Below are 13,916 nucleotides of genomic sequence, written 5' to 3'. Positions count from 1 at the left end.
AGAACAGAGTTGCTAGTCTCTATCTGCTGAATATTCTTAATATTCTATTATTTTGTATCTTGGCCATTCATTGTCAGAATGAAAGTGGTGGCAGAGAGGTAAAGCCAATACAATATAGGTTTTTAAAAGGACTTTTCCCTCATTTTTTTTTTTTTTTTGATGGGTTGGGGCAAGAAAAATGATGAGGTTAGTTCTGGTCAGTTTGAAGTCATAAGCCTATTGCATATGCAAGCAGAAGTGTTGAGCCTAGAGGTCAGATGTCACCATCTGCAAGCGTTAGTTGAAGTTTGTGCATGGATGAGATTACCCAAGGGAAAGCGTGAGCCATGAGATAAGTCAAGTGCTGGGAGTAAAATCTTGATAAAGATCAATTTTTAAGTGGCTGTTACAGAGAGACAAGAAAACTTAAAAAAGAAGAGCCAGTCAGTCACGAGGAAAATATTGAAGGTTAAGGCAGAAGAGAATTTTAAAAAGAAAATGATCAACAAGGACAAACATTGGAAGGAGATAAAGAAATAATTGCACAGGAACCTCTCCATCCTATTCATCAACCAGTATGGTGAGAGCCAGTTTAGTTGAACAGCTGTGGCAGAAATCCAGACTGCAATAGATTGAGGAGTAAATAGGGAAAGAACAAGTACAGCAGATACTATTTTCCTTTTAGAGAAACTAGTTTTTCTTCAATAAAGTTATAGTATTCTGTGTGTGTTGGGGGGAGGGGTTGTATATCAATACTTCAAGGAGAAGAAAGGGTTTAAGTAGGTTGTAGTGGTGGAAGGGAAAGTCAACTGTGATCTCTGCCAGGACCAGGGCTGGAATTTTACCAAGACAATACAATTTGACCGAATATGGTGTTGCGTAGGTTTTTTTTTCCAAATTATTTATTTATTTATTTTTGGTGGCTCTGGGTCTTCAGTGCTGCTCATGGGCTTTCTCAAGGGTGGTGCTCAGGCTTCCCATTGCCGTGGTTTCTCTTGTTGTGGAGCATGGAGCAACTACTGAAGCCTTGTGCAGGGGTACCAGCAAGGGAACAAGGAGGAAGTCCAGGGGATGGAGGTCGGACGGAGTTTATGGAGTGAAGTTCTTTAAACACTATGGTTTTGTATTGTAGTCTGTATTATAATGGAATTCCAAGGTCATGTGTATGGAAAGATTATCCTCAGAGCCCAAAGTAAAATTCATCAGTAGCCTTGAGCACTGCAAAATTTTCAAAGAGGACCCTGGAGGTCAAAAGCTATAGAAGTGGCACAGGAATAGTTTGCAATGGGGGTAGGGGGTGGGGATGTTTGAAATGAGCGGCCCCGACAAATACCAGTGGCTGGGCTGGAATTTATGCTCCAATGGGGAGGTCAGAGGTGACTAGAGAGCCACTTTTAAACTTGTTTGTCAAAAAGCTTGTAACAGTGGCATGAATCTTGTAAAGAGAATGTGACTCACGGCTCATGACTAAGATGGACAGAAAGGAAATCCTGGGTTGTGTCAAAATTCCTTAGAAGAAAACTCATGTCCAAAGCTTTGATATCCTTGCTTATTTATATTGCAACATCTGTGACAACCCATGTGTCTGAAGTTTTAAAAGGACATAATGACTGGCGAAGAGATGTTAGGGACCTTTTAAAAAGAACATCCAATAGGAGGAGGAATCAGTTCCTGAACTTGTGGGTTAACTACTAGATTAAAGAAGGCAAAGATGAATGTAAATTGGCAAAATTGGTATAAGTCAGTATTCTCCATTAGTCCTTTAGTGACATAGAGGTAGGTGTGGTTACGATAAATTAATAGAGTCTCAAAGTGGGAAGAGTGAAATATTTCTTCCAGTTTAAAAACTCCCTTTCAAATATCCCCAAGAAACTAGGTGGACATCTCCAATATCTTGAGTAAACATCTTTAGCAAACATCTCTGAGAGATGGTGTAAACTTCTCTAGTGATAGGAAGATCACAAGCCATAAGGCAGCCCATCCATTTATAAATTCTAAATTTCTAGTCACCCAATGCCCTACAATTCCCTCAATCCCCTAAATTATCTTTTCTAAAACTGTTTACCTTATATAGGGATTTTCCTTGGTGGCTCTATTTTAATCCTCTGAAGTTAATCTTTTAAAAATTTAAGGGCCTCTAATTTTTTTTTTTAGCATATATCTTTATACTTTTTTTTTTTTTTTTTAACATCATGTGCCTTTCAGGTAGTCAAATATCTTGACATTGAATATCAGGATCTAGAAGTGGACATAGTTCTCCAAATGTGAGCTGGTGGAGCCATTGCCTACCTTGATTCAAATACAACAGTATCACTGACAGCATTTTATTTTTTTTTAATTCTGGAAAGAGGGTCATAGAGTTCTCTAATATGGTGGCTTTTTTTTTGACCTTAGAATTTATATTTTCACATGAAGTATTATATAGTGGGGCTTGCAAATTTTATTCTCCTACAATAGATTATTTTTTAAACATAATTCAGTTTAAGATTTTATCTTTCTGGGTTAGGCCCTTCATCCTATCCTGCTGAAAGCTTCCCAGATCTTGATAATGTTGAACACCACACTAATCTTCTTCTTAGCTTTGTATCACCTGTGAAAAGATTTTGCTCCAATTCTTGACTCATTTGCTGAATGAAGTAGAATTACGGAAAGGGTGTAGAAAAATGCTAACAAACTTCTTCCTATTTACTAACAATTTTATGCACTGACATTTTATAGGACAGTTTCTCAAGTGGTTACAAGTCTACTTACTGTATTGTTGCCCAGTCCATAGTTCTCCACATATCCGCCATAATATGATGTTGTTATTTTTCAGTCACTAAGTTGTGTCTAACTCTCTGTGACTCCATGGACTGTAACACACCAGGCTCTTCTGTCTTCCACTGTCTCCTGAGTTTGCTCAAATTCATGTCCATTGAGTCAGTGGTGTTATCTAATCATCTCATCTTCTGCTGCTCCCTTCTCCTTTTGCCTTCAAATTTCCCAATATCAGGGTCTTTTCCCATGAGTTGGCTCTTTGTATCAGGTGGCCAAAGTATTGGAGGTTCAGCTTCAGCAACAGTACTCCCAATGAATGTTCAGGGTTGATTTCCATTAGCATTGATTGGTTTGATCTCCTTGCAGCCCACGAAAGACTGTTAAATGTCTTGGTGAAATCAATGTGCATTTTCTGGCTTAATATCTTTTCAAGGTTCTCCAGTACTCTCAGAATAAAATCCACACTCTTTAACATGACTTTTAGGTCTGACTTTTGCCTGTTTCTCCCGCCTTTCTCTCTTCATGCCTCACTCTACACTTTGAATTCTATGTCCTGTCTTCCTGAACTTCCTGCAGCTCCTTAAGCCATCATGCCCACTGTCATGAAGCTTTTCACCTGTTTTCTTCATCTGCCATGTTCCTGGTCCCCTGTGCCCAGTCCTCAGCTCTTTTGACCTGAGAAATAAGTCCTCTTATTTCTCTTTGTCCTGATCCTCATTGAGATGCTAATCTCTTCAATTATTTTCCTTCATCTAAGACTTTCCTTTCACTTTCTGTCTTATACCCATGTTTTACCCCATGAAGAATGACCTTGTTTTCTTACTCTCCTTCTAGACTGAAATCCCCTTGAAGGCAACAACTGCATTTTCCTGGGTATTTCATCATTAAGACTTTTGCAGATGAACTGAAAGGACTCAATATATTGCCTTTGAATCAATCATGACTGGTTTTTGAATGAATTTTGCCTGTAATATTCTTTCCATCTACTCTCCTTCTAATATAGTAATCATATAAAAATCGTTTGCACTGAATTATTTTTGGCAACCTCATTCTCTCTAATGATCAGCTCTTTCCCTACTAAGTGCATATAAATTATCTGGTGAAGAATATACTTTAGAATGTTGCTAAATATGAAAGTCAAACTCATCAAACTCATCTAGTTCTGGATTACGAAATCCCCTTTTTTGAAATCTGAGGCATTTGCTTAGCTCTGATCTTTTGGCAATTTTCCCATTCTCTCTGATTTTTTTTTCCCAGGACACTAGCAGCTGCGATAACAGCTGCAAATTGTTTTAACTGTCTTAGATGCAATGCATCTGGACTTGAACACATTTTAAAGCTGCTAGACACCCTATCTCTCCTACTAAGATTTGTGCTTCATCCGTTACAGTCTGAATATAATTCTCTTTTATGGAGGAAAAATAAAAGCAAACAAGAGATAATCGTTCTGCTTTTTTATTTCATCATCTTCACCAAGCAGTTAACTTATCCATGCCTTTGTCTTATTATTAAAAAAAACATAGGTTTAAAACAAGAACAAAAACTTTCTTATTTTGCTCTCATCTAAGTTGAGATCTGAAAGGTTCTACCAGCCAGGTTGGTGAGGTGGGAGAAATATAAGTGGATAAACTAGAAACACCAATCATCTATATGTGTGTATGTAGTTGGTGCTAGACACTGTGATAGATGGAGATCTTGCTACAGATACGACTTATTCTTAAGGAGCTCATGGTCAAGATCAGGGCCTTGATGACCACAGCATTCCACTTCAGTTAGTGGTGCATCAACCTTGGGTAAAAAAAAAAGAGGTGTTGATAATTATTTTGTATGACTTAGTTTTATATCCATCCATTCACCCATTCATTCATCTAATTTTTAAGTAATGTTTCTGAACCATAGAGGGTGAAAAGATTAGTTGCTCAGTCATGTCCAACTCTTTGTGACCTCATGGACTGAAGTCTGCCAGGCTCCTCTGTCTATGGGGATTCTCCAGGCAAGAATACTGTAATGGGTTGCCATGTCCTCCTCCAGGGGATCTTCCCAACCCAGATATTGAACCCAGGTCTCCCACATTGCAGACAGATTCTTAACTGACTGAGTCACCAAGGAAGCCCAAGAGTACTGGAGTATTCTATCCCTTCTCCCAGCCCTTCTCCAGAGGACCTTCCTGACTCAGGAATCGAACTGGGGTCTCCTGCATTGCAGGCAGATTCTTTACCAGCTGAGCTACCAGGGTTGTATGTTAAAATCACCCAGGGATTCTGGATTGGGTAGCAATAAAGTAGGTGGATTTGTAACCATTTGGAACCATTTATAGATACAACAAACTAACCCAATCAGGATTTCTGAGAGTTGAGGCCCAGGGGGCAGTGTCTGTTAAAGACTTCCTTAAAGAGTCCATATTCAGAGAGCTGAGAATACTGTCTGAAGCACTTACCATGTGTTAGGGCTGTGCTAGGACCTGGGGAAGGTATATACTATCTTATGTAACATACATCATTGGTCTTCAAGAGGTAACACTTTATAAGTAGAGAAGACATTCTTATAGAAAGGAACAAAGAGAAAATGCAAGGTAGTTATTGTATGATTAAGAGTCAAAGTAAGAGGTAGAAGCAAATAATAATAATAACATGGAAGTTATAGATAAAAGGAGAAAAATCCTTTTGGACTAGAGGTGTGAGAGAAGAACGAAAGCACATGGATTGAAGTTGGACTTTGAAGTAGGTTATAGCTGGGTAGTAGGACAGGGCCATGCAGTTCTGACAAGGAATCCATAAATGAGCAAAGATTTGATATCGGGAACAAGCATGGCATATCCTGGGCATTTTATGGACCAGATCTGCCAAAACTGAGCAGAAGCTTTATTTTCGTGAGCAGTCAGACTAAGGTTATAGAAATAAAGCCAAATGTGGGGAACTCTATCCTATTTTGAGGCATTTTGACTTTAAAGTGTAAGCAATATTTTTCTTAAAAAAGGGGGGGGGGAATATAACCATAATCCTTAAGCATTCTCAAACCTCTTTTGAATGAGTTAATATATATCATTGATCAGCCTCAGCTTTGGTATTGAATGAGTTGAGAATAAGCAATACAAAGTTGGAAAAGAAGAGAAGAAGCTGGACCTCATGGCCAAATGGAAGTATTCTCCAGTGCTCAGACTCACCTGTGCCAGCAGTGTCCTGGTAAATGTGTAACAATCAGTTCTTTGAGAAGAAAAAGCCCTGATATATATAGTGTGATGCTTTTGAACTGTGGTGTTGGAGAAGACTCTTGAGACTCCCTTGGACTGCAAGGAGATCCAACCAGTCCATCATAAAGGAGATTAGTCCAGAGTGTTCATTGGAAGGACTGATGTTGAAGCTGAAACTCCAATACTTTGGCCACCTGATGCAGAGAGCTGACTCATTTGAAAAGACCCTGATGCTGGAAAAGATTGAAGGCAGGAGGAGAAGGGGACAACAGAGGATGAGATGGTTGGACGGCATCACTGACTCAATGGAAGTGAGTTTGAGTAGACTCCAGGAGTTGGTGATAGACAGGGAGGCCTGGCGTGCTGTTTTCCATGGGGTCACAAAGAGTCGGACATGACTGAGCGACTAAACTGAACTGAACTTCCATGATGTAAATACTACCACTATGACCAATATCAAGTTATCAGTGGTTTAAAAACCAGTTAGCAAAACTCCTTAAGATTTGACATGGACTTTCATGAGCTGGTATGAGCTGGCTTCAGCACACCGCAGCTCGTCTTACTTTATGAATTCTCTCCCAATAATTGTTTGTCTCTGGAAGAATTTTGCAACATTCAGTTGCAACATTCAGTTTAACCTGAATTTATGTAGCTCATTAAAAAATGGGGGTGGTGGAGAAAATTCCTAACACGTCCAATGTAGGAAAATTGAAAGAATAGTTGAAGACTCATGTCTCAGAAAATGTGATTCCAGAACCATCTACCCCAAATGAGCCCTCCCCCCCACTCCCAACCCCCTACGCCCCCAGCAGATTCAGTGTCTGGGAGAGGGGGTGGTTGGTTCTTCTCACCTTAGTTTGATGGTGTTTCCCGCAGAGGAGTTGAGGGTTTAGAAAGCCTGGGGGAAAATATGAAAATGTTGGATAAACCAGATTTCCAGGTGTTGTGTATGCCCTTGGAGGAGGAATCACAGGCAGGCGAGCTCCCACCACACTCACTCCTGCTTCACTGGATCCTTTCCAGCTTTGGCTCCTGAATACCCTGTCCCGCTTCGTTCCCAGATAACAGACCCTGCGTGGCCTGTGAAAACTCTTTGCAAGACTTCAGGCACCCTCAGGCCTGGTCTGGGTGCATAGTTGCCTCTCCTCAGCCGCCATCTTCCACGGTGCCCGTCAGCTGCGGTCCTTCCGGCTGCGTGAGGGTCCAAGCGCGGGATCAGTTCCGGCGCCCAGACGCCACCTGGGGCCCGCACCCCGCGGACCGCAGCCCCCACAAGGCCTTCCGTCCACCCATATTTCCCTATTCTCCCCCGACCTGCAATTCAAAAACAACTGATGTATGGGTAGGAAAGCCATTTAGTCAAAAATAAAGACTAAAATGGTTTTTGTTTTTTTTTTCTCCGCTTCTGATAATCCTCCTGGTTCCATCCCTCGGTATTATGCTCCATAATGCGCCGCGTGCAGCCATTTTGTCATTGCTTTGGGTCATCCTTGCTCACAATTGGTTATTTACTCAGGGGCTTTTGAAATTATTGACTTGACACATCTGTCAGACGGCAAAAGCAGAAATGCTAAAAGGTCACTTGGAGAGAAACCAGCTGCTCCAGACAAACCTTTCTGCCTCCAAATAGCACAATCATTACAGGCTGGCAGATGGGGCCTCCGCTTTCATTTCAGGCGCCCCTTGCCTTCAGGTATTTAGCGACACTACCTCATTGCCAGGTCAGCCAGGCCTCTCTGTAATTACCCAAACAATAGGCATCTCTCTGCTTAAGAATAACGGCTCCATTTTCTCTAAATAGGAAACCGGTTTCCTCGCAGATATGAGCGACTCAAGGCTTGCCACAAACTTTCCTATTAGCAGATTAGTTTTGACAGTGGCAAGGATGTTTCTATTACTTCTGCAGCCTTCATTACACCCCCGGAAACATGAGGCCTGGTCTGATTTAAGTCTGGAGGGCTTTAGAGGGTCTCTGAGGGCGTCCAGAGAGAAGGTCTGGGATTTCCTTTTCCCTCCACCTAATCCTTCCTCATCCTCACCCTAGCTCACCGAGGTGGGAGGAACAGAGCAGGTGATGCTTGTTTGTGCTGCTCCAAGGGGAGGTTTCATTTAGAGGACTTTTCAGTCAGCCTGGCTTGCCTGAGGCTACAGAATCTGAAAGGGTGTGTGTGTGTGTGTGTGTGTGTGTGTGTGTGTGTGTGTGTGTGTGCCCCTTTGTTTATGGCAGTTAGAGATAATGTAAAATAAAAACTAAAAATTAAAGCAAGCTGATGTTGAACCTCAATCATGCAGGGAGGAGGTTCATTCTTTCTTAAAGAAAGTTCTTACAAACTCCACTTTGGGGGACAATTATTATGTCAGCAGCTGTAAGAACAACATTTTAACCTTTCTGAGTAAAACAAATAAGCTGATAAATGTAAGACTGTGTCTCTCAAACTTAGTGGCTATGGGGGTGGCTTTTAGAAATCCTAGTTTAAACTTTTTTTTTTTTGTTCCCCTGAAGAAGTAATAAAGAAAGCTGAGCAATGAAGAATCGATGCTTTTGAACTGTGGTGTTGAAGACTCTTGAGAGTCCCTTAGACTGCAAGGAGATCCAACCAATCCATCCTAAAGGAAATCAGTTCTGAATATTCATTGGTAGGACTGATGCTGAAGCTGAAACTCCAATACTTTGGCCACTTGATGTGAAGAACTGACTCACTGGAAAATATCCTCATGCTGGGAAAGACTAAAGTCAGGAGGAGAAGGGGACGACAGAAGATGAGATGGTCGGATGGAATCACTGACTCGATGGACACGAGTTTGAGCAAGCCTGGGAGCTGGTGATGGACAGGGAAGCCTGGTGTGCTGCAGTCCATGAGGTTGCAAAGAGTCGGACATGACTGAGTGACTGAACTGAAGTAGTAATATTACCAGCAGCAAGGTAAAAGTTTACTTTCTGTCATCAGGGATACTTCAGTGGATGTATCAAAAAAGCACCACATTAGGGTACATGCACAAGGCTGGGAGTGGAAAGTGGTATGGGAGTTGCCTCGCAGTACAGAATTCTAAAATCATCACATAATTGGGTAGATCACTTGACCTTAATCTCTCCTTTTAGCCTGCTGGGGCTTCCCATATAAATGAACATGAACTTGAGGACGTCACTTGGGAAATGCTACCAGAGAGCATCAAACAGAAAAACAATAACAAAACCTTCAACAACACAATGTTATGGCAACCGATGATCGATATCCTAAAAATCAGTGATTTCTCTTTAGTTTCCCCCGCTGCTACCTTGCCCATTAGTCTTCAGAAATTTCCATCTTTGCATTCACTTCGTTCTTTTATTCTGGGGGGTTAAAAAGTAACTCTGCAGTGAGTTGGCGCTAGGGTTGGTGAGCTCCAAGAGTAACTGCTATTCAGAAGTGGAAGTGGAACTCTCTGCTCTGTATCTCTGTAGTCCTGTGAGAGCTCAAAAAGCTGTGTCATATACCATAGCAGAGTCTAGCAATGAATTAGGAGCTGGTGAGACCTTGGTGAGATCACCTATGTCAGCATGATCTCATGGTTCTGGGAAATACTTCTTCAATAGATAACACTGTAAACCAGTAAATAACTTTACTGTTTGCTTCAGGAAATTCTTGAAGATGTGGGCAAAGAGTTTGGTCACATGGATAAACAGTTCTATCAGGATGAAAAGTTGCTTATTTAGGTAACAGTTCACTTATCAGATAATATTTTATTTATCACTACTTGCTTGAAGATGTGTGTTGCTATATTCATCAATCCAAAATTACTAAGTCATAAAATTTGTCAAACTCAATCATTCCCTACCTTAAAAGATTCTCCTTTAAACCACATCCCTGAATTCTATAAATGTACTCTTCTGACTTCCATCCTGGAGATATTACTAAGATACTGTCATGGTGTTATTCTTCACCATTGTGGTAAGTCTAATAAACTTAATTTTGCTCAATCAACAGGTTTTCCTGGTGGTCTGATTGTGGGGAGTTGGCAACTCACTCCAGTATTCCTGCCTGGAGAATCCATGGGCAGTGGAGCCTGGCGGGCTACAGTCCATAGGATTGCAAAGAGTCAGACACAATTGAAGCGACTTCACATGCACACACGCACGATAGTCAACAAAGTGGATTGATGTCAGTATTGAAACAAATTACCACAGGAAGAGAAAACACCCTGAAGAGATCCCAGGAGAGTTCTGATATAGCAGTCATTCAGAACATGGGTCATAAGATAGATTTGGAGCATGTAAGGATTCTACATAGTTCCCAGAAATTATATATGGAGGGAAACTGGTAGAAAAACAGATTCCCTGTGATTCACGGGACAGGACTTGGAGTTATTATAATTTTAATATTAAAAATAAATAATTTTACCTCGATATCTCCAGCTGTTGAAACCTGAGGGATTCTTAGGCAGAAAAGACATATTCTGGAGCTTCAGAAGAGGGGGAACACCTAAAGCAGGAGGGATGGGATCAGGAAAGACTGTATGCAGGAAGTAGCTGGCATTTGGAGTGGGTCTTGAAGGATGGTAGAATTTCCATGAGCTTGTGACATGGGGGGTGATGAGTGTGTGGTTATGTGGAGGTGGGTAGTAAGGACATTTGGAAGAAAGCAAGGTGAAGGAGGTAGTATAATGCAGTGGTTAAGTGCATGGCCATACAATTCAGATGTCTGTATTTGAAGCCTTCCACCACTAAAATTGTGTAGGTGATTTTGGGCAAGGTGTTTGACTTCTCCAAGCCTCATCTGTAAAGTAAGGATATGATACCTACTTTATTAGGATTGTTATGATAGAAATGAAATAAAGTATGTAAAGTTGTTAGAAAATTATATGTATTTAGTAAAGACTAAATAGATGGTAGCTATTATAATTATTATCACATTATTATCATCTTATTATAGGTTAGCATGAGAAGGAAGAGACTGGAAGGAAAGTTCAGGGAATATTCTGGGAAAGATTGAAGCTTGGGCTATGCATATATGAATAGCAGAAAACAATCTAGAAATGTTAGGGCCAATTGTAAAAAGTCTTGCATATATGCTAAATCACTTCAGTCGTGTCCAACTCTCTGCGACCCTATGGACTGTAGCCTACCAGGCTACTCTGTCCATGGGATTCGCCAGGCAAGAATACTGGAGTGGGGTGCCATGTCCTCCTCCAGGGGATCTACCCAACCCAGGGATCCAACCTGCATCTCCTGTGGCTCCAGCATTGTAGTTACCGATGAGCCACTGGGGAAGCCTTGCATTTATTATAAAAATATATTCAGTCAGCAGAGGGGAGCGCATGAAGAATTTTGGACAGGGGACAGGTATGATCAGAACTATGCTGATATGCTGATAGGTTGGGTGAGAGGAGAGAAAAGACCAAAGTTGCAGAGACCCATGAACTAGTAGGTTAAACAACGTTGAAAGGGTGAGAGCATGGTAAAGTTTCGGGTTAAAATTTCCTTTTGTGCACTCAACTCAGGATACACAAGTCAATACAGAGCTCTAAATCCTTAATCTAAGACACACCAAGTAAATTTTAGTCTGATGTTTAAAACTAGCTCATCATGCTGGTGTTACAGTTTATGCTCTGACCCTCACTGCTGTCTGAAACCTGATCCCAAGAACACGGGGCGTGTGAGATGAATGTATAGTGAAAGCAACGAGCTAATGTATCTGAACTCTGTCCAGTTTCTATCACACTTACATTGCCTAAGAAGTGACTGTGGGCCTAGGGCCTTTTCAGTAGTAGAGTGTGTCGCTTAATTTTACTTCAGTCCTGTTAATGCTAAGCTACTCTAACGCTTTATCATCCAGATAGCTAAATTTGATGCCCTCCCCTTCCTTTTCAGTTCATATCAATTTAGGAAGGAAGCATTAACAAATGCACTGAATATAGTACTTTTTGAATCAATTCTTGCCCTGCTTTATCTATTGGCATTCAAATTTATTTAAACAGTAGGCTCTCATTTCACTTAACCAAAAAGCCAGGATTCAGAGCAAGCATCAGGTGACACTAATGTCAGCTTAATTAGTCAATCTGTGTTAATTATCAGGTAACTTGGCTAAATAATAAAGCCATTCATGTCAGGGACAAAGTGATTTTAAAAGTCTCTCTTTAACAAGGCCTTACTTCCCTAGGACAGTTTAGCAGCCGTCAGAGCCACAACTGTTATTTACAGTGGCTCTCTTTTAGAGATTCTATTTTCAGACAGAGGATGAGACTTAAGGATCAGGATTTAAGGTCAGGAGATACAAATCAGAGTTAGTGGAAGCCTCACACAGGAGGGGGATCGCTTTAAGGGTTTGGATGATATTTAGAAAGGAAGCGGCATCATATGTTTCACTCTTAATTAATTAAAACTTTGAAAAGTATGAGAACAATCTAGATAAAATTCAAACCACCTTCAAAATTAATCAACCAAAGGTTGAGAACCTATTGTGTATATGGGTGCTGTTTTCTGATCTTTTTACTTATATAATGTGAGCACTTTTTCCCCCGTAGTGCTAATTATTCCTCAAAAACATGTGTCTAATTTTACAATTAAACTGGATACATCCTCAGTGACATTTTAACCTTCTGAGATGAGAAGGAAGATTTGAGTAAAATCAGGCTGGAGAAGGTTCTGCAGGGTCCAGTGGTTAATTGAAGAGCCTCAAGTAGAGAGGAGGGTGGGTGGCCCCTATATCCTTCAGTTGTGCTGGGAAGTTAACGTAAGAGGGTGCTGGAAGGGAAAGGTATGAGGCCATACTAACCCTAATTGTCTCTTCCTCAAATCTCTTAATCCAAAGAAGATCGTATTCAGTCACCCTTTCTAAGTTTAGGTGTTAGGACTGTTAATACAAGAAAATTTAGCCTGTGGGTCAGATCTGTTCCCCCGCATGTTTGTTGACAGTCCATGGGCTAAGAATGTTTTTATACTTTTGAATGATTGTAAAATATCAAGAGAAAAAATATTTTGTAACACAGGAAAATTTATGAACTTCAAATTTCAGCATCCTTAGAGTTGTATTGGAACACAGCCACATCCACTTATTTACGTGTTATCTCTTTCTGTTGTCCTGGGCTGCTTTCCTGCAGCAGAGGCAGAGTTGAGTAATTGAGACAGAGATTGTAGGGCCAGAAACATCTCAAATATTTATGGTCTGTCCTTCACAGGGAAATTTGTCTTTCCTTGCTCTAGAAGGTGAGTTTTTATACTCATTCTTCCTGGAACTTTAAAAGGAATTCTAGGCCCTTAATAACAACTTCCTGACATGGCAACCTTGTGTCTACTCGTTACTCAGCGTGTTTGCTTCAAACAATTATTCCTCACTAATAAGAACATTGCAGCCTGGACTAACTTTCCGTGAAGTGCTAACACCACTCTAGATTCTTCTGCCTCACTTCTAACTTGTCAGAGCCACATGTTATCACACAATTAGAATCACTCATTAAGGGAAGAACAACGTTCATTAGTTATTTCATTAACTTGAGAAAGAAATTTTAAATATTACATTAACATAAAAATAATAGAATTTTAATATCGTTGCACAGCCTCTTGAGAGATCTTGGAGATAATGAGAGCTGAATGTGTAGTGAGTAATACTACATGTCAGTCAGCTGTTTGCTCAAACACATATTCACACACTAGAAGGTCAAATTACCTGGCGATTGTATCACACTCTCTCTCTCACACACACTCAACAGAACACATGCACATACACACTCAACTCAATACACTAAGTCTAAACTGGCTACTGTATAAATAGTAGTGTTTGTTGCCCATGCGATGTAGTAAGTATTTTCACAATGAGTCAGTTGAACGGTGGCTTAATATACATCAGATCTTCCCTTTGTTCACTATTTGTATCATTTATTAAGTATGGGGAGAGCAACAATTTCACTTTTAGTATGTAATAAGCGCTTAATAAAAGTTACCTATAGTTATTACTAGCTATGTGAGTAACTTGAGTATGTCTCCTATAATATTTTGGAGGCCAACTAATAGAAT

General features: G+C 40.5%; 2 long non-coding RNA genes across 2 annotated transcripts; one reads left to right on the top strand and one right to left on the bottom strand.

Moving 5' to 3' along the window:
• Positions 1-4,177: 4,177 nt before the first annotated feature.
• On the bottom strand, positions 4,178-8,316 carry LOC147359033 (uncharacterized). Its single transcript, XR_015140144.1, has 2 exons — positions 6,778-8,316; positions 4,178-4,524 (listed from the first exon to the last, which is right to left on the bottom strand). It is a non-coding gene; the product is annotated as an uncharacterized LOC147359033 (long non-coding RNA).
• Positions 8,215-9,888, top strand: LOC147359032 (uncharacterized). The gene is made up of 2 exons (XR_015140145.1): positions 8,215-8,342; positions 8,430-9,888. It is a non-coding gene; the product is annotated as an uncharacterized LOC147359032 (long non-coding RNA).
• The last annotated feature ends 4,028 nt before the right edge of the window (positions 9,889-13,916 follow it).

Source organism: Bos grunniens, chromosome 14 (genome assembly GCF_055505025.1).
Source record: "Bos grunniens cultivar Pamir isolate PY7600 chromosome 14, Bosgru_T2T1.0, whole genome shotgun sequence".
Lineage (NCBI taxonomy): Eukaryota > Metazoa > Chordata > Mammalia > Artiodactyla > Bovidae > Bos > Bos grunniens.
The sequence above is the reverse complement of the archived record's forward strand: the minus strand, read 5'-3'. Positions and strand labels throughout refer to the sequence as shown.